General features: G+C 38.0%; 1 protein-coding gene and 2 long non-coding RNA genes across 11 annotated transcripts in view; 1 reads left to right on the forward strand and 2 right to left on the reverse strand.

The window, feature by feature from the left end:
* Positions 1-23689, reverse strand: part of LOC110829632 (EGFR adapter protein) — a 743671-nt gene that overhangs the window by 436701 nt on the left and 283281 nt on the right. The window lies entirely within an intron of this gene.
* On the reverse strand, positions 3976-9851 carry LOC147872139 (uncharacterized). The gene is made up of 4 exons (XR_015537818.1): positions 9672-9851; positions 7130-7319; positions 4610-6517; positions 3976-4109 (listed from the first exon to the last, which is right to left on the reverse strand). It is a non-coding gene; the product is annotated as an uncharacterized LOC147872139 (long non-coding RNA).
* Positions 11012-16931, forward strand: LOC147872140 (uncharacterized). 2 transcript variants are annotated; one of them, XR_015537828.1, is made up of 4 exons: positions 11012-11067; positions 13790-13822; positions 15014-15203; positions 16101-16931. It is a non-coding gene; the product is annotated as an uncharacterized LOC147872140 (long non-coding RNA). The 2 variants fall into 2 exon arrangements; XR_015537827.1 differs by lacking the exon at positions 11012-11067 and having other exon boundaries at positions 13645-13822.

Genomic DNA, 23689 nt, shown 5'->3' on the forward strand with positions numbered 1-23689 from the left:
AGTACAAACATTCAAAATGTTTATTTCCCATCACGTAAATATGTTAGGGTGATTCATTTACGGATGCTGGCAGAAGTGACAAATGTATATGAAACTGTCCAAAATTCCCTGGAAAAATCCCACTTGGGGAAATTCAAATATAAATGGAATAATTACATTAAAATATATGTAGGAGATAGATAGGTGTGATGTTTAGATCAGAATAAGTTTTAACTGAGAGAAACTTTCGTAACAGTACTCAATATTCTGCCTCCACAAAATCACAGATCCACCCCACCAACCTAGTAACAACCAGCTTTTTAAGGCAGACTGTACACCATGGAATTAGTTACGATATTCAAGCTTTGAGCACAGGTCTGTATTATTAGAACACGCTACTCATACATTTAACAAAGACAAACCTCTTCCTCAATTGGTCAAGATGTCTCTCAAGGAGAAAAGAAAGAGATTCCTCTACACAGCACGGACATAGAAATATTTCCGATTTTACACGCGAACTGCTGTTGTATGTCAAAGCATAATGACATATTTGCAATGCATGAAATCATGAGTTCTGGTAAGAATCATGTCATGCTAGATTCTATTAAATTTGTTGTTGGAAACCCCCACTCACCATCAGTAAATCACCAAAGGTTCCATCTCCACAAATACATGGATTATCATGTGATACATTCCATCTCTGTGAGGTGTCTAATTGTAGACAGAATAAGTGAAGAATAATTAAAGACTCGGCGTAATTAATACGCAATTTGCGTCGTTTCACAGAAGCCAAAATTACAGTAAATAAAATGCTAACGCTAAGCGCCCTCCGAAATAAGGACGACAAGAAATTACTCAAATTGAATTAAACATTTATAGACCCCAAAGATATCTTAATCTCTCTTAAATCCAATAATTTAATTCTATTTCTTTCATCATCTAAAAACCCTTATTTTCATTCCTCTTTGTTAAGTTTTCGGAGACATGTTAATCCCATGCAGATGAGGCAGGTAGACAGACAGACAGACAGACGGAACAAGCGAGATTTATCCATCAGCTGCACTTTTACGTCATTAGAAACTTTTCTTATTTGAGTCACCTAATGACCTGCCAAGAAGGATTTAGTCTCTTTACGAGATCTAAATTGTAACTGAACCTAAAAGAGAAAAAAACCGAACGGAAACATTGTTTTTATCTCAAAAGCGTTCACAGAAATCCTTTTTTTTCTCTCACTTAAGACAGAGACGACACAGAATATGAATCAGTAACAAAATAATTTAACTAGTAACATTTCATTACTATGTAAGTGCATGCATTATTAGGCCTATTTTAAATTAAGATGATTACATCAGGCCTACAATCTGACTGCTTAATGTACAGACTGGTCCTGAAATGTGTGGCCAAACTTTGGTAATGTGTTCTACTAACTCTAAGGATGAAAGAAGGTCGTGTAGAACATAGGTCTGAAAATGCTTCCCGTCCGAGTTACAGGTCTTCAAATCTGTACAATGACAAAGAACTAGACATCGTCACTTGCTAGGTTACACCATTTCTGCTTACGAAAAGAAATGATAGAATCGGTAAGAAGTGTCTTAAAACTAAAAAGACGACATGCTTACGATAAAGGAAATATAGAAGTAGCAGAAGACCGTTAATATTCAAACTAAGGGATTTTATTTCTGGTGGGAGATGAACTACGGAACGTGGCTACGAGAGCCTTGTCTTCAACGTACTGCGTTAGCTAGACGAGGCGGGAGGGTGTAGGTATGTCGTTTACATAAAGACTGAAAAACACAGGGGGAGACGGACGAGTCCACTCTGGACCACTCCAGGCCACATGCCACGTCATGTGGATGTGACTGAGTGACAGGTTCCGAAACGTCGCATTTTAAATTCTATTCGTAATTTAGAAAACGGACAAGATCCAAAAAAAACTTTTTATAGATAAAATAACGCTACTTAATTATACAAAATATGTTATGCATTGACGTATTTATTTATTTATTGTTTGTGTGTTGTATACCAATTAGTTGTTCCGCACCAAAAGACGTTGGTGTAATGAATTTCGTGTGCTCGTAGGGCCATAACTGCAACGAAGAGTTGAAGCTCGCATGTGTTTTGTTATGGCGCCCTCATGTCTGCTCCGGAAACGGAAATACGACGAATAGGGAGAGAGTAGAAGAAATATACAGAAAGAAACTTGTAGTAATGTTTGGAATTTGAGGGTTAGAACTCACAGTAGTTCTATCACAAAACTGTAACCACCAAACAGAGATAAATGGCAAGTTGGAATGCTCGCACAAAGAAGCTACAACCAAACGAATGGGCGATACAAAGCGCAGTGTTTCCAGGGTTGGCATTACTGCTTCTGCTCAGCTGTCACTGCAGGTACACAGAGCTGGGGAGTTGGGAAACTATGCTTTATGAAAAAGGTTATAAACGCATGGAGACTAATTAACTAACCGGCCTATTCTCATTAAACGTCATACATCACTGGATGTCATCTAGAAGACGAATGATAAATATGACTAACCAACTAAATAACATCATTATGGAGCCGAGTCCTTGAGAAGCTGACAGCTTGGGAACTGGTCAAGAATCCAGTTAAAACCTTTGCTCTCTACTTTCTTATGTAATTTTACGTGTAGGTCCATTAATGTACTAAAGAAAATGGCAGTTATGAATGATGGAAAATTACATGACACTACTGTCTGGAGAAACAGATGAACGAGCATTTCTGAGAGCATTTAATTTGTTAATTTTTAAACGTAAGATACAACTATTTTAATTGGAAAATAATGGAGGAATTATTTACAGAGAACTCGTAAACAAGCAACAATCACTGTAGTTAAAAACCAGTAGAGTGATAAATGAAACATGCCCTCCCATCTAGTGGCGAAACCAGAGTTAGGGCTTTCCCTTACAAACTTGTACCTACAGATGGCGTGAAACTCCGGCGTAGAATGTTACTGACATTTGAACTCGATAGTTAAAAAAGTACGTAACGACACGATGCAATCAAATGCACATTTCCAGAGTTAAATCCGCTCTCTTCTGCCGGCGATGTGCAATGGAACTGACAGTTTACTTTTATAAAGGAACCAAAGAAGACTTTATTCGTTTGTCCGCCCGTCCCCTGATTGAAATAGACATCAGCTATTTCTAAGAAGCGCCAAAGAAATGGACAGCATAGAAATGAGGTCATACGACAGGAAATGAATATATCCGCATTAATGCACAAAATAAATGCAAATAAAGTTAGATGGTGTCAACATCTGAACGTCTGTTTACCGGTAGAAGCAAATACATATAAACATACAGGAACAGCCTAATCCGTGAAGAGAAGAAGGTGATGATCAGCATTACACAAAACAATATATCATTCTACACATGTATTAAGTACCCACATGGTCAATATCATTTTCACTTCGTACAAATTTGTGAAGTGGGACGAGAAACAGTAAAACTGGAGAAGTGGCTTCAATACGTAGCCATCGTGAGATCAAGTCGTCAAATGAAAAGTGGGGCGAGTCGGTGAATATGCAACAAAAAGAGTAAGAATATTTAAACAATGGCTACGTCAATATAATAACAATACTAACATCAACAATGACGATGTTTAATTTCAGTCCGATTAAATTCTTTGTTATTATTGTACTGTATCGAAAGCCAGAAGGCCAATTACAGATACAGCACAAGATAAGAACATAGGAAAGCAATAATGTATACAGAATGGTAACAACAAAGATATTATCAAAAAATAATTACATAAGTGTAGAGGACATTAATACATAAAGGTCACTTGCTACGGAATATATATATCTTCGTAATAATAGTTCAAATTAAAACAGTAAATTCGATAAAATCACGAGAAAATATGCAAAACATATAAGGTACTTGATCAGAGAATTTATATAGTTAGATTGATAACAAAAAGTTGGTCAAAGGTGAGCAGTGGAGGAGAGAAGGGGTAAGATAGATAAATAAATAAATATATACACATTTATACTGAATGTAATTAATGTTTTAACGTTGAGTAACTTTTATAAAATCGCGGTACACTCGACGGAAACTGTAAGACGTAAGGTAACGCTGGTGTGTAACTTCTTCAAACGCCAATAACTCGAGACCTGTGTAAGATAGAGAATATAAACCCATATGTAAATTAAAGAGTAAATAAAAGGCTTTTTCTACATGATGTTTATTTTATTCTATAATGCATATTTTACACATTGCTGAAATAATTACCCCAAACATGTAATAACTATACCCTCGTTCCTTAACTTCAACCGCTTGCCACATCTAAAGCGTAAGAGTTAGGCCTGGACATATTGCGAGTGAAATACGTAAATGAACACGAGCTTTACAAATTTGCAAACTCTTACGGTTTAGGAGTTTTGGCCATTTATTTGGTAACAAAAAACGGTTCTAGAGTGTGTTGAGTACATGACACAACACATAGATAAGCTGTAGTCGGATGACGTTACGTATAGATAAGATGTAAATGTATACATTAATGTGTAAATAAAATTTTATTTCAGTACTAATATACTTCTACAGTAAAACGTTATTCAACGTTAACTAGGGAACCGTGGTTCCACTGCCAATTTTTTGTAATTAATATTATTACCTGTGTCTTATAATGACTGCTAAATTGTGTAATTTAGCAAGTGAAATATTTTTCCTTGGCATGTGTGCAGATTTGAAGAAATTACAACAATTGCGACCTAGAGGAGCATACTGAATTGAAACCATGGACGGCAGAGGTACCAGCGAACACACTGACGTTCATTCCCTTTACACAGATAAAAGATACAGAATCAGGCTCTTCATCACCGCCCTTTGAACGAGTGTCTTCTACCACGTCCGGTGTTCAGAAATACTAGGAGCACAGAATTTCATATAGGCCTAAAGAGTCCCAGTTTTAAAGAAGGTGCAGTTGACGCGAATTATAATGACACTTATATTTTCTCTCTCTCTCTCCCTCTCCCCACCCAGAAGAAGACTGGCAAAACAAAATAGAATTCACTTCAATGGCGGAACACAGACAAAAATTGTCTGTAGTGTAAAAAATGTGCACATATAACTGCTCTTCAATATCGCACCAGTTTTAGGTCAAATATTCTCCCTGTACTTTATTTCGTAATGAATTGTAATTCTTACGAAATTCTAAGTGTGCTGCAGTGAACTGTCTAATGTTAGACAATGACGCAGACTTGACAGTAAACAGTATAAGTAAATTGCGCTGCGTATTGCACGTCCTTATTACTGTAGACTGGCCCACCATGTTTACTTTAACTTAATCTCCTCATCAAATATGGCACTCGACCAGTTACGGATTTCGCACTAGCCCTGTGGAGAAGACCTGGAGAATTCCTGGAAAAGTCATGGATAAATCCTGGATAAGTCCTAAAGTAGTGAAGGAGATGTCCTGGAGAGGTTATGCGGAGTTTCTTTGATCATGGAGAAGTGCTGGAGAAATCCTGGAGACGTCCTGGAAGGTTATTTGGAACTCCTTAAGCGGTGGTGGGTTTGATCCTATGCGGGTCGGTTATTTTGGATTCGTTTAAGTTTGATTGGGATAAGTTACATTGTATTAGGTAGCGTTGTGAGTTAGGTTGGGTTGGGTTAGATTTGATTTGGTTTTGTTAGGTTAGGATAGGTTCAGTAAAGTTAGGTAAGTTAAGGGTGCGTTATATAAGGTTGTTGTACTACTGCAGATATATTTTTATTGCAAAACAGAAGCATGTCTATGCATGGACTGACTCTACATTACAAAATAACAATTTCAAATGCAAGCAAATCAAGTAATATATTTGTATGATTAAATTTTATCATAAACCCACAAAACAGCAAATCTCATGAAGTATTACATTTGAAATGTACGGCGTGTCCACAAAATCCCTTCGGGGTTTTGAAAAATTGTGGCGCGCAACCAAATTGAGCTAGCCACATGCGGTTTGCGGCCAATTACAGTGAAACTCTGGAAGTGTTTTACTGACCTCAGTAGACCTCGATGTAGGCTCCCTTGGTAGCACGGAGAACGTACAGACGAAATTCGAGCTCTTGCCATGTTCTGTGGAATAGCCGAGATCGCCTTCCAGATACTGGTCTTCAGGTCACCAGTTAACGGACTTGCTCCAGCCAACATGCTCCACAGAACATGACAAGAGCTCGAATATCATCTGGACGTTCTACTGAGGTCAGTGAAAAGCTTCCAGAGTTCCACTGTAATCTGCTGAAAACCGCATGTGGCTAGCTCAATTTTTCAAAACCCCGAAGAGACTTTGTGGACACACTGTATTACATTTGTTAATGGGTTTTTAATCAAAGTTCAAGGATGAACATTTTGTATGAGAAACATAAATTCCAAACATTCACGTTCTCCTCTTGCTGCGTTTGGATCTACCAGAAGTTGATTTCTTTGAGACAGACGACTTCTTTCTACGTACATTCCTACGCTTCAAACTATCTCTCACCACTTCCTTTGCAGCTTTTTCTACAACTTTCTTAATTTTTCTGGGAGTACTAGGGCGACCTGAAAAAGTTTATCACACATTTAAATATTGAATGTATTTATAAACCCAACACAAGCAGTTATAAGCACTTATTAATGTCGGACATAACTCAAAATATCTTAGCTACACAAACTTGCACACACCACACCATCACTCGTATACAATCTGGAGGCCTCCGACACCAAATTCCCCATGTATTTTTTGTGAATCAAAGAAGATGAGCTTCAATGAGCATCACAGGATAAGTTATCTCAAAATGTGTTTGAGTGTTCGGGGATCACATGTTGAACACTAGCTGTGATGTGCAGACTTTTGAGATGCAGGCAGATTGTCTCTCAGCTCCGGTAGTATTAAAGTGGTTCTTCAGCGAAATGCTTAACAAAACACAGCCTCATTCAAGATGCGTCCCGTTCGTTGCAAATTAACTAGGTCAAGTGGACATAAATCTTGGGGGCCATTTTAAACACTAACCAAGCCGATATGCCAAAATATCCTGATCCATATTTTATGCAACGGACGTCATATGTTTCAGGTAGATTACCAATCTGTACACATATGCAAGAACACCTGAAATGAGTCTCGACCACTAATATATTCAGATTTAATATTGATATAGGTGAGGTTACACTTACTCTTTCTCTTAGAAACTGTGCGCCGCTTAACTTTCCTCGTTGATTTTCTTTTAGCTGGCGTCCTCCTTTTACTTTTCGATCTACGAGGAGGCATGTTTCACACTTTGTATGTGGCTTATTGAATTATCTGAGTTAACCACTTTATATTGCTGTTGCTTCTGTACTGTGACTTTCTCGAACTGACTGCCACCTAGTAAGCAAAAGGGAAATTTGTCCATGAAGTGTAGCGGGGAAACATGCATACAGACATGACAAGATATCTACTACCTAGAAAAATAAATGCCAGAATAATGCACGAAAAAATGCCACCATTCGCGTTCTTTGCGGTATTCATTTAAATAGAAGAGTTCAGGTTAGAAAGCTGTAGCAATTTGCCGGCAAGCGATGAAATGCGTTTGCTTTCTCAAAACGTTAGAACATACGGACAAAATAATGATGTCAGGGATTTTATTACTGACAACACAGCCCTGTTTCTCCAGCACGTATCCAGGACATCCTCACGAACAACGCTAGAAATTCTCTAGGGTAAAACATAACCAGACGTAAAACAAAACAACCTTATCTAACCTAACATAAAAAACTTAACCTAACCTAACCCTACTAAACCTAACAGAACATAACCTAACCCTAAACGCAACCTAATCCAATGTAACTTATCTCAATCCAAATTAAATGAATCCAAAAGAATCGACCCGCATGGGATAAAACCCCCCGCCGCTTAAGAACTTTCAAATGACCTTATAGGACTTCCCCAGCAATTCTCTATGACAAAAAAATTTCTTCATAACGTCTCCAGGACTTCTCTGACACTACTCTAGGACTTTTCTAGGATTTCTCCACGAATTTTCCAGGATTTTCAAGGACATTTCCAGGACGTCCCAACGACCACACGATGAATACGATAGAAATTCTTCAGGACAACCCAACCCAAAGTAAAACAACAACCTTATATAAAGCACCCTTAACTTCCCTAACTTAACTGTACCTATCCTAACCTAACCAAACTTAAACGAATCCAAAATAACCGGCCCGCATGGGATCAAACCCACCACCGCGTAAGGAATTCCAAATAACATTCCAGGACTTCTCCAGGATTTCTCCAGCACTTCTCCATGACCAAAGAAATTCCGCATAACCTCTCCAGGACATCTCCGGCACTACTTTAGGACTTATCCAGGACTTTACCTGGAATTCTCCCAGATTCCTCCACAGGGCTGTGGAGTCGGATGCAATTTTAGGTGGAGTCGCAGTCAGTAAAGATGTACCGACTCCGACCTCGATATAAAATCTTAAAAACAATATCTATACCGTGTGAGGCTAACTCTTACGGAGATTCAACGACGCGTTGAGCCACATGGTGTGGGAATATTGCCTTGTAAATTTGGCTGCGGTACCTTAAGAATACAAACTGTCTACAAGCCTAATTCTCTTACAAGCGTTCACAAATGCAGATGAAAACATTAAATGTGATGAAAAATGATTATAAATTGGAATCCCTTACCTCAAGCTTTGTTCAATTGTAGGAGACCACGATCTGAAATGGTGGGCAGATATTCTAAAACGTTTTTAACAGCACAATATTATCTACTCTACGACGAACTTCTTCTACAAGCGATTCACACTTTGGCTCTTTCCGCAATAACGAAAGCGGCTTGTTCACGGTAGTAATGGAACACAACAATCCCGAATAAACAAATAACATAACAGTTAGTTTCTCAGGTAACATGCCGAGTAAACAGATAACTAACAATTAGTTTCTAAGGTAACATAACAATGCACGCAGGAGTTCATATAAAAGCTGACCATTGTTGTCGGTCCATATTTACACATTCTCCAGGACAACCAAACCCATCGTAAAACAACAACCTTACATAACGCAACCTTAACTTACCTAACTTAATTGAACCTATCCTAACCTAACCAAACCAAACCTAACTTAATCTAAGCTAACCAAACCAAACCAAACCTAACCTAAACAAACCAAACGTAACCCAACACAACACAACCTAAACCACAACGCTACCTAATACAATCTAGCTTATCCCAATCAAACTTAAACAAATCTAAAATAACCGACCCGAATAGGATCAAACCCACCACCGCTTAAGGAGTTCCAAATAACATTCCAGGACTTCTCCAGGATTTCTCCATGACCAAAGAAAATCCGCATAACCTCTCCAGGACATCTCCGACACCATTTTAGGACATCCAGGATATATCAATGACGTTACCAGGAATTATCCCATATTCCTCCACAGGGCTGTGGAGTCGGATACAATTTTAGGTGGAGTAAGAGTCAGTAAAAATGTACCGACTCCGACCTTGATGTAAAATCTTAAAAACAATTTCTATACCGTGTGAGCCTCAACGGAGATTCAACGACGCGTTGGTTCACGTGGTGTGGGAATAATGCCTTGTAACTTTGGCTCCGGTACCTTAAGTATACGAACTGTCTACAAGCCTAATTCTTTTAAAAGAGTTCACAAATGCAGATAAAAACAGTAACTGTGATAAACAATAAATATAAATAGGAATCCCTTACCTCAACCTTTGTTTAATTGTAGAAGACCACGATCTAAAATCGAGAGAGTGGAGGGCAGATATTCTAAAACGTTTTTGGCAGCACAATATTATCTACTGTACGACGCACTTCTTCTACAAGCGATTCACAGCTCAGCTCTTTCCTCAATAACGAAAGCGGATTGTTGACGGCAGAAAGAAACACAACTATGCCGAATAAACAGATAACATAACAGTTAGTTTCTTAGGTAACATGCCGAGTAAACAGATAACTAACAATTAGTTTCTAAGGTAACATAACTATGAGACATAACATTTTAAAGTGTTTATATTGATTGAAAGTGCATAATTATTTTCAAATAAATTGTAGCCAGAGAAACATTGATGTGTCTTGCCTTCGTCTTTTGCCTACAGACTTTCGTTTCCGAACTGTGTCTTGGTTTAGTTTACATCAGCCTTTTGATATGCACTACAGTAACTGGAGTCACAGTCTCATACGTTTAAGTTTATACAATTTCTGTTAAGTTTAATGTTCAACCTGTTTCAGTAAATTGGCCAGGACAGAACTGTGCATTAGGAGTAAAAGGCATGGGAATCAGAGGGGATGATCAGGGTAGTAGATAAAGAACTATATATGTCCAAGATGTAAACATTACATCCCAGTGACCACTTGTAGATCAGTCTACCACTATTTATATGAATCCTTTAAAAAGTCATGTACCTCTCAGTCATGGTCTTCTAGGTTGTGATGCTGTGTGCTCTTGTATGCACCTACAAACAGCAGTGATGTTTAAGGGATTCATTTAACTTACAACAATTTATGTTGTCTTTATTCCTAACCTCTTATGGAAATAGGACACAAATATATCTATACATAGACCTTTTTATTTTGACGTAAATACATCTATACGGAAGGGTCATTCGGCAAATAAGTGTAACGAAGACGGGACACAAAAAACTCGGGGTGTGCCTGTGTCGTTTGGCACCAAAATCAACGCGCTAGCACATCGGAGTCGCGAGATATTCTGCCCGGAAATTTTCGCCCACGCCGAAAATGGCCGCCAGTCGACGCAGGCCGCCACCCGAGCCTCGCGCATGCGCGGCACCACTCAAGGTCATACTCGCATCGTAGTCGTATACCCGATCGAACGAGACCACATTTATTTAAATCGTGTTATTAGTGACGAGATTATAGTGTCGGAATGGATCACCCTGCAAACGTTACATCGCCGTTTCCGTCCTGGTACCCCATATGTCGGTCTGACTTTACAGACGTATTCACGTCAAAATGTGTAAGATCAATATCAACAAATCGACAACAATGGTTACCTAGGAAACGTCATCTGTTTACTCGGCATTGTTGGTACCTAGGAATCTTGACCAAGTGGTTGGTCAAGTGTTTTAACCCTTCAGGGGAGGTGAGTTTAGTTTCTTACTCAAGATTTTAAAACGTGGTAAAGTCTTTTAACCACCTTCCTTTCATTTTATTTATTGCCTAAATATAATTTAAATACAGAGACGTATTTACGTCAGATTCTCCGTAGGCGTGGTTCCACTACCACTTTTTATCGGATTTAAAATCTGAAATCCAGAAACAGTTTCTTTATCGAGTTCATAAAAATTCGTCATTGGACTACAATCAAACCAGCTCAATTAATTTTATGTTCTCATAAAACTAATAATAGCATTATACTGTAAAAGTAAATATTTTTTTAATCGACGAAGACGGAATTTCTGACGTAAGCGAGTGTTGTGCGTCAGCATTATTATATTTTATTCTTGTCATTATTAATTGTTTTTGCTGTTGAAAATCCTTCTTCACTCTATGATAGGAACGAAATGCGATTCTTTCAATTAGTGTTCCTAATTCCCGGGTAACTTTACCTATTACTAGCAGAATATATTGGAGTGTATGCGGGCGAACAATGAAAGCGCAGGCTGGAATAGTTGATAAACTTTGTGCTTGAGCTCGAGCTCATTATTCACGCTGGGCTGCTAATTCTATTGCACTTCTTCAACATCCACATCTTTTTTAACCTTGTTTCTTCAGAGTTGCCAGATAATAAAAAAGACTTGCCGAAGAAGAATTATATAAATAAGATAAATTTTGAAGGAGGGAGCAAGCAGGATGTTAGATAGAATGGATGCTTCCAAAGAGTCTATTATCCTCCCTTTGTTCCTAAACTTAATTCTTTTTTTTTCGATTTTCTCCAGAGAAGTATTATTTTTAATTAGTTGTAGACGTAAAGAGTTGATGGACAGAAAGAGTTGAACATAACGACTATGGGCTTAGGTCGAACAGCGAAATAACCAGTGGAATATCGTTTGTAATTTATAATTGACGTCTTGAATTATGTATTAATTTATAAATCGGGATAATTAAAGAAGTCTGAAGACTGGAATTTGACACATGTTGATATCAGAAAACGTATTCGGCAAACATTTCAGACTCTATTTAGTTCTTTGGAACAAACATAGGGTGGAAACCGTATTTTTGTTATTAAAATTGTTGTCGTTCACTTTCGTAAGACGAGCTTGGAGGTAATTAGTTTATCTACCGTGTATTTAATTGTATTTTTTATTGTCAGCATTGTAATTGTGTTATAGACAATATACGTTCGCTTCGCAGATGCGTTATGAGATGAAACATCACGTCGCGTTTCATTTATTATATGTATACGCTTTGCAATATATCCTTGTGTTTGGACTTATCGGTTTATATAATATCATGGGGTCAGAATACCAGCAATAAATGACTACCTTGAGCATAAAGAGAGACAATTTTCTAAAGGCTGGAGTAGAGACACTTATCGAAACCTCGCGTATTTTAAATTTTCTTTGCACAGTTGGTAGTGTCCGTCATAATATTGGTATAATGAAGGAACTATTATTATATACGCCACGCAATTACTAAACATATTCGATTTACAGTTTTGTAACTCCCTACTCGCTTAGGTTTATAAGTATAGAACTAGAATAAGTTAACAGGTGTGACCTGATCAAGAAACCAAACATGTAAATTCAAACGTTATTATGTTTTATCTTGTTAAAAGAATATGCACATTTATTATATTAGTGGTCAGATTTTTATGTGATACAGAGTAAATTCGTCTTCCAAAATTTCTGTTTTCGTAAATTTGACTCATGATCAAAAAAATGATCTGTGATTTATATTTTCACACAACCCCAAAAACCATTCCAGAATATATTAACTGAAAACGTCGTATATTAATTAGACATGAAATATCTGCCTTACTGCATACAAATTGAAGACGTCCTTGGCAAGGGATTACTGTAGACTCGCCTACCATGTTTATTTTAACCTAATCACCTCATCAAATATGGTAGTCGACCAGTTATGTATTTGGCACTAGCCCTGTGGAGAAGTCCGGGAGAATTACTGGAAAAGTCCTGGATAAATCCTGGATAAGTCGTTAACTAGTGCCGGAGATGTCCTGGAAAGTTTATGCGGAATTTCGTTGGTCATGTAGAAGTGCTGGAGAAATCCTGGAGAAGTCATGGAAGGATATTTGGAATTCCTTAAGCGGTGGTGGGTTTGATCCTATGCGGGTCGGTTATTTTGGATTCGTTTAAGTTAGATTAGGATACGTTACATTGTATTAGGTAGCGTTGTGGGTTAGGTTGGTTTGGGTTGGGTTAGGTTTGGTTTGGTTAGGTTAAGTTTGGTTAGGTTAGGTTTGGTTTGGTTAGGTTAGGATAGGTTCAGTTAAGTTAGGTAATTTAAGGGTGCGTAATGCAAGGTTTTTGTTTTACGATGGGTTGGGTTGTGCTGGAGAATGTGTAAATATGGAAAGACAACAATGGTCAGCTTTTATATGAACTCCTGCGTGCATTGTTATGTTACCTTAGAAACTAATTGTTAGTTATCTGTTTACTCGGCATGTTACCTTAGAAACTAATTGTTAGTTATCTGTCTGCATGTTACCTAAGAAACTAACTGTTATGTCATCTGTTTATTCGGCATTTTTGTGTTTCATTACTACCGTCAACAATCCGCTTTCGTTATTGCGGAAAGAGCCGAGCTGTGAATCGCTTGTAGAACAAGTGCGTCGTAGAGTAGATAATATTGTGCTGTTAAAAACGTTTTACAATATCTGCCATACACTCTCTCCATTTTAGGTCGTGGTCTCCTACAACTGAACAAAGCTTGAGGTAAGGAATTCCTAATTATAATTATTGTTTAACACAGTTAATGTTTTCATCTGCATTTAAGAACTCTAGTAAGAGAATTAGGCTTGTAGGCAGTTAGTATTCTTAATGTCCCGGAGCCAAAGTTACGAGGCATTAGTCCCACACCATGTGGCTCAACGCGTCGTTGAATCTCCGTAGAAGTTTGATTCACACGGTATAGAAATTGTTTTTAAGATTTTAATCGAGGTCGGAGTCGGTACATCTTTACTGACTCCGACTACACCTAAAATTGCATCCGACTCCACAGCCCTGTGGAGGAATCTGGAAGAATTCATGGAAACGTCCTGGATGAATCCCGGATTAGTCCTAAAGTAGTGTCGGAGATGTTCTGGAGATGTTATGCGCAATTTACTGTTCGTGGAGAAATGGTGGAGAAATCCTGGATAAGTCCTTGAAGGTTATTTGGAATACCTCAAGCGGTGGTGTGTTTGATCCTATGCGGGTCGGTTATTTTGGATTTGATTGGGATAAGTTACATTGTATTAGGTAGCGTTGTGGGTTGGGTTGGGTTGGGTTAGGTTTGGTTTGGTTAGGTTTGGTTTGGAAGGGTTAGGTTAGGTTTGGTTTGGTTTGGTTAGGTTAGGTTAGGATAGGTTCAGTTAAGTTAGGTAAGTTAATGGTGAGTTATATAAGGTTGTTGTTTTACGATGGGTTGGGTTGTCCTGGAGAATTTCTATCGTATTCATCGGGTGGTCGTTGGGACTTCCTGCAAAAGTCCTTTAGAATCCTGGCGAATTCCTGCAAAATCCTGGAAAAGTCCTATAGTAGTGTCGGAGGAGTCCTGGAGAAGTTATTCGCAAATTTTGTTGTCATGCAGAATTGCTGGAGAAATCCTGGTGAAGTCCTATAAGGTCATTTGAAAGTCCTTAAGCGGCGGTGGGTTTTATCCCATACGAGTCGGTTATTTTGGATTCCTTTTATTTGGATTGAAATAAGTTACATTGGATTAGGTTGCGTTTAGGGTTAGGTTTAGTTGGGTTAGGTTAGGTTAGGTTTTATATGTTAGGTTAGATAAGGTTGTTTTGTTTTACGTCTGGTTAGGTTTTACCCTGAAGAATTTCTAGCGTTGTTCTAGGTAGTAGATATCTTGTCATGTCTGTATGTATGTTTCCCCGCTACACTTCATGGACAAATTTCCCTTTTGCTTACTAGGTGGCAGTCAGTTCGTGAAAGTCGGAGTACAGAAGCGACAGCAATATAAAGTGGTTTACTCAAATAATTCAATAAGCCACATACAAAGTGTAAAACATGCCTCCTCGTGGATCGAAAAGTAAAAGGAGGACGCCAGCTAAAAGAAAATCAACGAGGAAAGTTAAGCGGCGCGCAGTTTCTAAGAGAAAGAGTAAGTGTAACCTCACCTATATCAATATTAAATCTGAATATATTAGTGGCCGAGACTCATTTCAGGTGTTCTTGCATATGTGTACAGATTGGTAATCTACCTGAAACATATGACGTCCGTTGCATAAAATACGGATCAGGATCTTAGGTTTGGCATATCGGCTTGGTTAGTGTTTAAAATGGTCCCCAAGATTTATGTCCACTTGACCTAGTTAATTTGCAACGAACGTGACGCATCTTGAATGAGGCTGTGTTTTGTTAAGCATTTCGCTGAAGAACCACTTTAATACTACCGGAGCTGAGAGACAATCTGTCTGCATCTCAAAAGTCTGTACATCACAGCTAGTGTTCAACATGTGATCCCCGAACACTCACACACATTTTGAGATAACGTATCCTGTGATGCTCATAGAAGTTCATCTTCTTTGATTCACAAAAATTACATTGTGAATTTTGTTCTCTGAGGCCTCCAGATTGTGTAGATTAATTATGGAAACTTTGTTTCACTTTTCCACAGAGATAATATAAAAACAGTAAAACTAAGCTACATTACTCTTGAGACCAGATTAGTGCCTGGTCAAAGATGAAGCCCCAAACTTAATACTGCGGATATGAAAATATTCTGTTCAGTCATTGCTGTTGCATCATACACAGTGAAATCTAAGTCAAATGTGATTGGGCCTCTGGAACCGTAATTTGAACATTTAGCTGGAGAGAAAAGAAGTTGTATATCTTAAGCTGGACTTTGCCATGCATACAAAATGATGGTGTGGTGTGTGAATGTTTGTGTAGCTAAGATATTTTGAGTTATGTCCGACATTAATAAGTGTTTATAACTGCTTGTGTTGGGTTTATAAATACATTCAATTTTTAAATGCTGTGTGATAAACTTTTTCAGGTCGCCCTAGTACTCCCAAAAAAGCTGTGGGAGCAAAAGCTCTTAAGAAAGCTGCAAAGGAAGTGGTGAGAGACAGTATGAGGGGTAGGAATGTAATGCGAAAGAAATCGTCTGGCTCAAAGAAATCAACTTCTCGTAGATCAAGACGCAGCAAGAGGAAAACGTGAATGTTTGGAATTTATGTTTCTCATACAAAAATGTTCATCCTTGAACTTTGATTAAAAACCCATTAACAAATGTAATACAGTGTGTCCACAAAGTCCCTTCGGGGTTTTGAAAAATTTAGCTAGCCACATGCGGTTTTCAGCAGATTACATGGAACTCTGGAAGCTTTTCTATGACCTCAGTAGAACGTTCAGATAATATTCGAGCTCTTGTCATGTTCTGTGGAGCATGTTGGCTGGAGCAAGTCCGTTAACTGGTGACCTGAAGACCAGTATCTGGAAGGCGATCTCGGCTATTCCACAGAACATGGCAAGAGCTCGAATTTCGTCTGTACGTTCTCCGTGCTACCAAGGGAGCCTACATCGAGGTCTACTGAGGTCAGTAAATACTTCCAGAGCTTCACTGTAATCTGCCGCAAACCGCATGTGGCTAGCTCAATTTGGTTGCCCGCCACAATTTTTCAAATCCCCGAAGGGACTCTGTGGACACGCTGTACATTTCAAATGTATTACATCATGAGATTTGCTGTTTTGTGGGCTTATGATAAAATTTAATCATGCAAATATATTACTTGAATTGCTTGCATTTGAAATTGTTATTCTGTAATGTATAGTCAGTCCATGCATAGACATGCAACTGTTTTGCAATAAAAATATATCTGCAGTAGTACAATTTTTTTAAGAGTTATGAAGTTCAGTACTTTCAGAATTTCTGTCTCTTAGATCAAGAATTTTACTTTCAGTACAGTTTGATTATTTTAACGTCAGTAGTGTTTTCAGGGCTTTCATATTTTGTTTCTTTATTTGTATTCCAAGAGCCCATGTGTTTCTGTTTCTTTCATATGTCTCAATTTTCTCTCTGTTCTCAGTGTCTCTTACGTTTTGTTGTATTAGTGTTTTCTTTCTTTATTTTGTGTTTTTGTGTTCTTATTATGTTTTTAAGCTTGTCTTCTCTGGTAAACCCTACTTCTTAATAAGTATGACTCCCCATACTATTGGTCTTGGCTTTAACTCCTGCCACCCATGTGTCATGGCTTATACACAGTCCAGCTGACTGCATGACTCAGTAGAATATAACGTCCTTTAAACACCACCTCCACCCCATGACTTTAGATAACTTGTAACAACTTTCCCTGAATTAAGGTACGATTAAAAAGTGGTGTAGGTTGGTGAAAAATAAAATACAGAAAATGTAGACATAACGTTTTAAAGTGTTTATATTGATTGAAAGTGCATAATTATTTTCAAATAAATTGTATTCAGAGACACATTGATGTGTGTTGCAATCGTCTTTTGCCTGGAGACTTTCGTTTCCAAACTGTGTCTTAGTTTAAGGTGTTATAATTTACATCGGCCTTTTGATATGCACTACAGTAACTGGAGTCACAGTCTCTTACGTTTAAGTTTCTGTTAAGGTTAATGTTCAACCTGTTTCAGTAAATTTACCAGGACAGAACTGTGCATTAGGAGTAAAAGGCACGGGAATCAGAGGGGATGATCAGGGTAGTAGATAAAGAACTATATACTGTCCAAAATATAAACATTATTTCCCAGTGACCACTTGTAGATCAGTCTATCTCTATTTACATGAATCCTTTAAAAAGTCATGTACCTCTCAGTCATGGTCTTCTGGGTTGTGATGCTGTGTGCTCTTGTATGCACCTACAAACAGCAGTGATGTTTAAGGGATTCATGTAACTAGCAACAATTTATGATGCCTTTATTCCTAACCTCTTATGGATATAGGACATAAATATTTCCATACTTGGTCCGTTTTATTTTGACGTAAAAACATCCATACGGAAGGGTCATTCGGCAAATAAATGTAACGAAGACGGGTCACGAAAAACTTAGGGTCGCGGCCGTGGGTTTTCGTGAATACGTCTGCGTTAGCGGGTAATATTTTCTTTGGGATTTGGGAATGAAATGAAAGTAACGAAATGGATAAATGGCTTTTATTTAGCATAACAAATACACAGAGTCTCCGATGAGATACGTTGCTTGTATTTCCTCTAGGCGTTTCGGTGAGTATGGGCCGACATCAGAAAGTTTTGATTCTGACTCAACTGGATCCTGACATCATAAAACCTGTGAATCTGGCACAGGCCCACACCCATAGACAAGGTCACATGCTCTAATTTATATGAAGTACCCAATCACATTAAAGTTTCCATCTCATCGTTTGTAAGAAAAACACATAGATGATGATCTGCATGAAGTTAATTTTTGAGAAAATCTGTACTCAGGATTAATTACTACATTGCAGAATTTTTGGCAATATTTCAGGATCCTACATCTGAGGTTCAAAGAATATAATGCAACACATTTCAAACTGAATGTAGATTCATTCTGTCAGACATCTTGGATGCAAATTTCTTCACTCTCACCAGGTAGACAGGTATGGATATAAAACAAAACAGTTTGTCCCAGTTACGTGAGTGCAATTCTTTTTGTTAATGTTTATGAAACATACTGCATTTCAGAAATTTTCAGAGTATACAGGCATGGAAAAAAATGTAAATTAACAATTGTTTTTTAATGTAGCATATATGGGATTTAGCCAATTTATGTTTCTCATAAAAAATGTTCAAGGATGAACACATATTAGCTTCGTTGAGTTCTTAGAACACTACTTGTCAGTTTCACATCAATATATTACAGTACATGTGAACACATACAGCACGTAATGATTTTATACTTCTTAGGCACAGTTTTTTACTAATGTCAGACACAAAGTAAATTTTTTTAGCTTTGCTAAATCATGTACATATATCAGTATAAATTTATTAATATGTATTTTCTCATTTACTATTTTATCAGAATGCATCTTCTGTTACTTTTCAACAAATTCTCACCTCTGATAACTCACTTTGATTAAATACTCACTAACAAATGTAATACAGTGTGTCCACAAAGTCCCTTGGGGGTTTTGAAAAATTGTGGCGCGCAAACAAATTGAGCTAGCCACATGCGGTTTGCGGCAGATTACAGTGAAACTCTGGAAGTTTTTTACTGACCTATAAGGTTTAGGAGTTTTGGCCATTTATTTGGTAGCAAAGAACTGTTCTAGAGTGAGTGTGATGAGTACAGTTAACTAGGGAACCGTGGTTCCACTGTAAATTTTATATACAGAGTACACACAAAAGAATGGCGCGATTTCAAAAGTTAATAAAAAATATTATTTCTCACCTTACACGGGCACAACATTCAGCGGCGGCAATAATTTTTTAATTAACTTTTGAAACCGCACCATTCTTTTGTGTATACTATGTATAGATATCTACACAGTTATTGTGGAATGTGATTAGGGGAAACAATTTTTGTTTCAAATATATCGAAGATCCCTCACACAACATTAGCAGCTGATGCGCAACTATCAGACGGACCAGCTTTTAATTACAGGGCTGAAATCGAACATAGCAAACTCCCTCAGACACCGAGTAGGAATTCGAAGACCGACGGCTTCCAGAAGGGAGGGGCAGTATTTTAGACCACGGTAAACTTGGATAAGGGACACTGCATCAATACAGAACCTTCTCTTACGTAAACGTAGGAGTTTTAAATGCTGCAAAGCGTTAGCGTGGAGGGATTCTCTTTGACCGGAAACAATAGGCAATCAGCCTAGGATAACAGGAAGAAGAAGAAGAAGGAAAGTATTTGCACAGCTGTAACGCACACGGGGAGGAAAGGATTACAGCAAAGGGCTGCAAACTTCTGCTGGATGCCATCCACTTTGACGGCTTCAGTAATCGTAATAGAATTCCAAACGACCGAGGCGTACTCGAGCTTTGATGTAACAAAGGTAATATGCAACATATACAGGCAATCAAAAGAATAGAATGAAAAGGTTAAAGTGCTAATAAGACCCAGCAATTTAATACACTATGAAAACACATAGTCAACATGGTTGTGGAATCGAAGTTTAGAGTCAATAAATATTCCCGGGTTTTTAATAGAATCGGCACGTGTTGCAGAGGAATGGAAAAGTTTATAATCATAGATTAATGTATTCGATTTACTTGAGAATTAAATTACTCTCGTTTTATTAATATAGAGTTTCATGAAGTTAGAAGTGCGCCAAACGTGTACAGAATCAATGTCAGATTAAAGTTGATGTTAAAAATAAAAATGTTAATAATGTCAAACCACAGATAAATAATGTCGCATAAGAGGTTGTTTTCTGGTTTATTCATCTTTTGTTTTGTAAGTAAATTAAAAATCACACGGCTTCGAAGGACGTACCGTAGTCTTCAGGTAAAACAGTGGCGACATCTATACTGCTGTATTTCATAGATTGGTCCAAAGGAGTTTGATTAAACTGGCTCACAACAGGGCACATTGGCGGAATTTTGTGAAAATAATAATGAAACTACAGGTTGCATAAAATACGGTATTTCTGGACAATCTGAGCAACTATCAGCCTCTCAAGAAGTACTCCGATGCGAAGAATAATTTTTTTATTTATAATTATTAAATGTATTCAGTCGATGTCACATAAGAGGAAAATGTTCAGAGTTCATACTGACACTTAGACCCCACAGTACAACTGACAAAGTACAGGCACATCTCAATAAATCACATTAATTGTATTTCGTTAAATATGCAACATATAAAAATAATCAAAATAAAAGTTACAGGTTTCAAACAGGTTTATGTTTATGAAACATACAGCATTTTGTTACAATATGCCGTTTTAAGAAAGGCGTTCAAATTTCGACCTGATCTGTAACGTTGGGATTAATACTAATAAAATTCAGTGGACGATTTTAATTGTAAATCCCAATACCAGATTGAACTAAAATGAGATAACATTTTATTAAGTAAACCACATGGACGGATAAACACATCTTTATTATGCTTTTAATTTCTGTGAAGAACTATCCGTCCGTCAGACAATGAGTCGTGAACGCCACAAAAAAATTGTTAACTCAATGACTTGATTTATAAGATTATTATTAAACTTTTGGCAGTGAGTATGATAAGTGTCGAAACGAAAGCAGTACAAAAACCTTATATTGGAAATCTCAACATCCAACCGACGTGGGAAGCCTCCTCTGCCATCTCCCGGCAATAAAGGAAAAGTCATTAGCGACAGCGACGCAACAGCTGTGCGGATAGACATCTAGTGGCAACATTTCTTACGAGAAATGTTTTAAGGTTAAAACTACGCCCACATCGGTCGGCAAGCTGCTCCGTCGTTCTTTCCACACACATTTAATGACGCCTTTCTATATGCTGAGTTTGAAAAGTGTAGAATAAACATTGCTGGATAGTATGAATAAGTTGAGAGCGAAACTAGTTGGACTCACTGCTCCGCTCATCCCGGGGTCGAGACAAGTTACTTTCAAATAAGAACGAGTGCTAAATATCGTACATACAACGAGAAGAGAGAATTATACGAATAATGAATTTATATTGATCTCTACCGAATACATCTGTCTGGTCACTTGTGACGGGTGACTAGTGAATATGGTCGTGATTTTAGCGAAATATTAATAATTCAATCCAATTCATTCAGTGCATTTATTTACGTGTCTGACAACAACCAAATAAGGCCAATCACAGCCAAACACTGAATCAGCAGATCAGGATAAAAAAATAATCTACCAAAATACAAGAACTATTTAAAAAAACATTAAGAAATAAACAAAAAACAATTGAAGATTTCCGTCTTCTGGGTTGTTGCACTGTGTAGTCTGGTGGATGTTAACCAACGTTTCAGAGGTCATACTGCCTCCGTCATCAGGGCGATGAGTATGAAGATTTCTGTCTTCTGGGTTGCTGCGCTGTGTAGTCTGGTCGATGTTAACCAACGTTTCAGAGGTCATACTGCCTCCGTCATCAGAGTATGAAGATTTCCGTCTTCTGGGTTGTTGCGCTGAGTAGTCTGGTCGATGTTTACCAACGTTTCAGAGGTCATACTGCCTCCGTCATCAGGGCGTTGAGTATGAAGATTTCTGTCTTCTGGGTTGTTGCACTGTGTAGTCTGGTCGATGTTAACCAACGTTTCAGAGGTCATACTGCCTCCGTCATCAGGGTGAAGACGGAAATCTTCATACTCACCGCTGTGAAAACCTCAAATCCTACAAAAAAACAATTTTTTGTACCCCATGTTAAAGACGTCGATGCTCCCACAGACTGCACTGGCAGCAGAAACACAACTGGCCGAGGGACTGACCTTGAAGTTACGAGCACAGTAAAACTAGAGTAGTCGTTCATACTCCTCGCGAGCATGCGCAGACTAAAGGTTTCAAGAGTGGGGAAAGAAGATGTAACGAAATCGAATCCAGCATTTTTAAGCCTTGTGAAAACATGTAGGCAATATACTAGTGATAATAAAGCTTGCAGTCCAATATAAAATCGAGATCTTTAATACACTTAGAGCGGGACACCAAATTTGTAATTAAAATACATTGTTGTCTTTCGAGAAAAGATATAATGGTAGTTTTGCCTAAACTGACTTTCATGACATTACCAATACGCCAAATTTTCACAGAATCGAAGTCATGGTGCAAACATTTACATACACCAACACTGCTAATACCGTAAATCTTTAAGCCATTAACAAATAGAAAGCATTGAGAATTATTAATGGAATGACAAATGTAATTAGTAAATACCCTAAGAAGTAAGAGGCTTAGGGTGGAACCTTAATGCACTCTACAAGATATGAAAATGAAAGCGTTCAAGAAATAAGAGAAAATGGTTGTTTGTTGAACAGATTGTTACTGAATAATATCGTGTGGAAAAATGTTAAAAGCTTTACTTAAGTCAAAATATACGGAATCGGTTTGTAATTAGGTAAGAACAACAATTTGCATTGCAATCTGAAGGGGTGTCAAAGTAAACAAAGACAAGGTCAAGGGGCAACCCCACTGACAGCAAGCCCCAATGGCAACGCAGTTATCTGAAGCAGTCCGTAGGTGGCAAAGACCTGCGGGGATTAGTGGAGGACCAAGCCACTACGGTCGAAGACTTGACGAGGACAGAAAATGGATTCCCAAAGCCCTGCTGGCCTAGGCACAAAATAGAAAGCCCGGGGGGGGGGGCAGAGTTCCTGGAACAGGACGTGCAAGGGGACAGGCTCCCACGAAGCAAGCATCGTGAGGGGAAGGCCAACGAGGTAAAACTCGAACTATCATCCGTTTGCACAAAATTAAACATCGCGAGTTTCGCTAAGCTGTTGATTAAATCTACATTCACACCAGTTCCTGTACTCGTTAGTACTTTATAGCGGAAATTATGAATGTAAACTACACGTTTTTTTTAGGGTTGACAGATGGATAATTATACAGAATGCGCCATTTGAATTGGCGCATGTTGTGCGAGATACGCAATTATGTCCAACAGGTGTCTCGTTTGTTAGACGAAGTATTAGCTATCCCATTCAAGACGGGGGTTTTATGATTTAGATTACAATAACAA

The sequence above is a fragment of the Zootermopsis nevadensis genome, unplaced genomic scaffold (assembly GCF_977971745.1).
Source record: "Zootermopsis nevadensis isolate Lab colony 2312 unplaced genomic scaffold, Znev_1.0 Znev_ptg000030l, whole genome shotgun sequence".
NCBI classification, from domain to species: Eukaryota; Metazoa; Arthropoda; class Insecta; order Blattodea; family Termopsidae; genus Zootermopsis; species Zootermopsis nevadensis.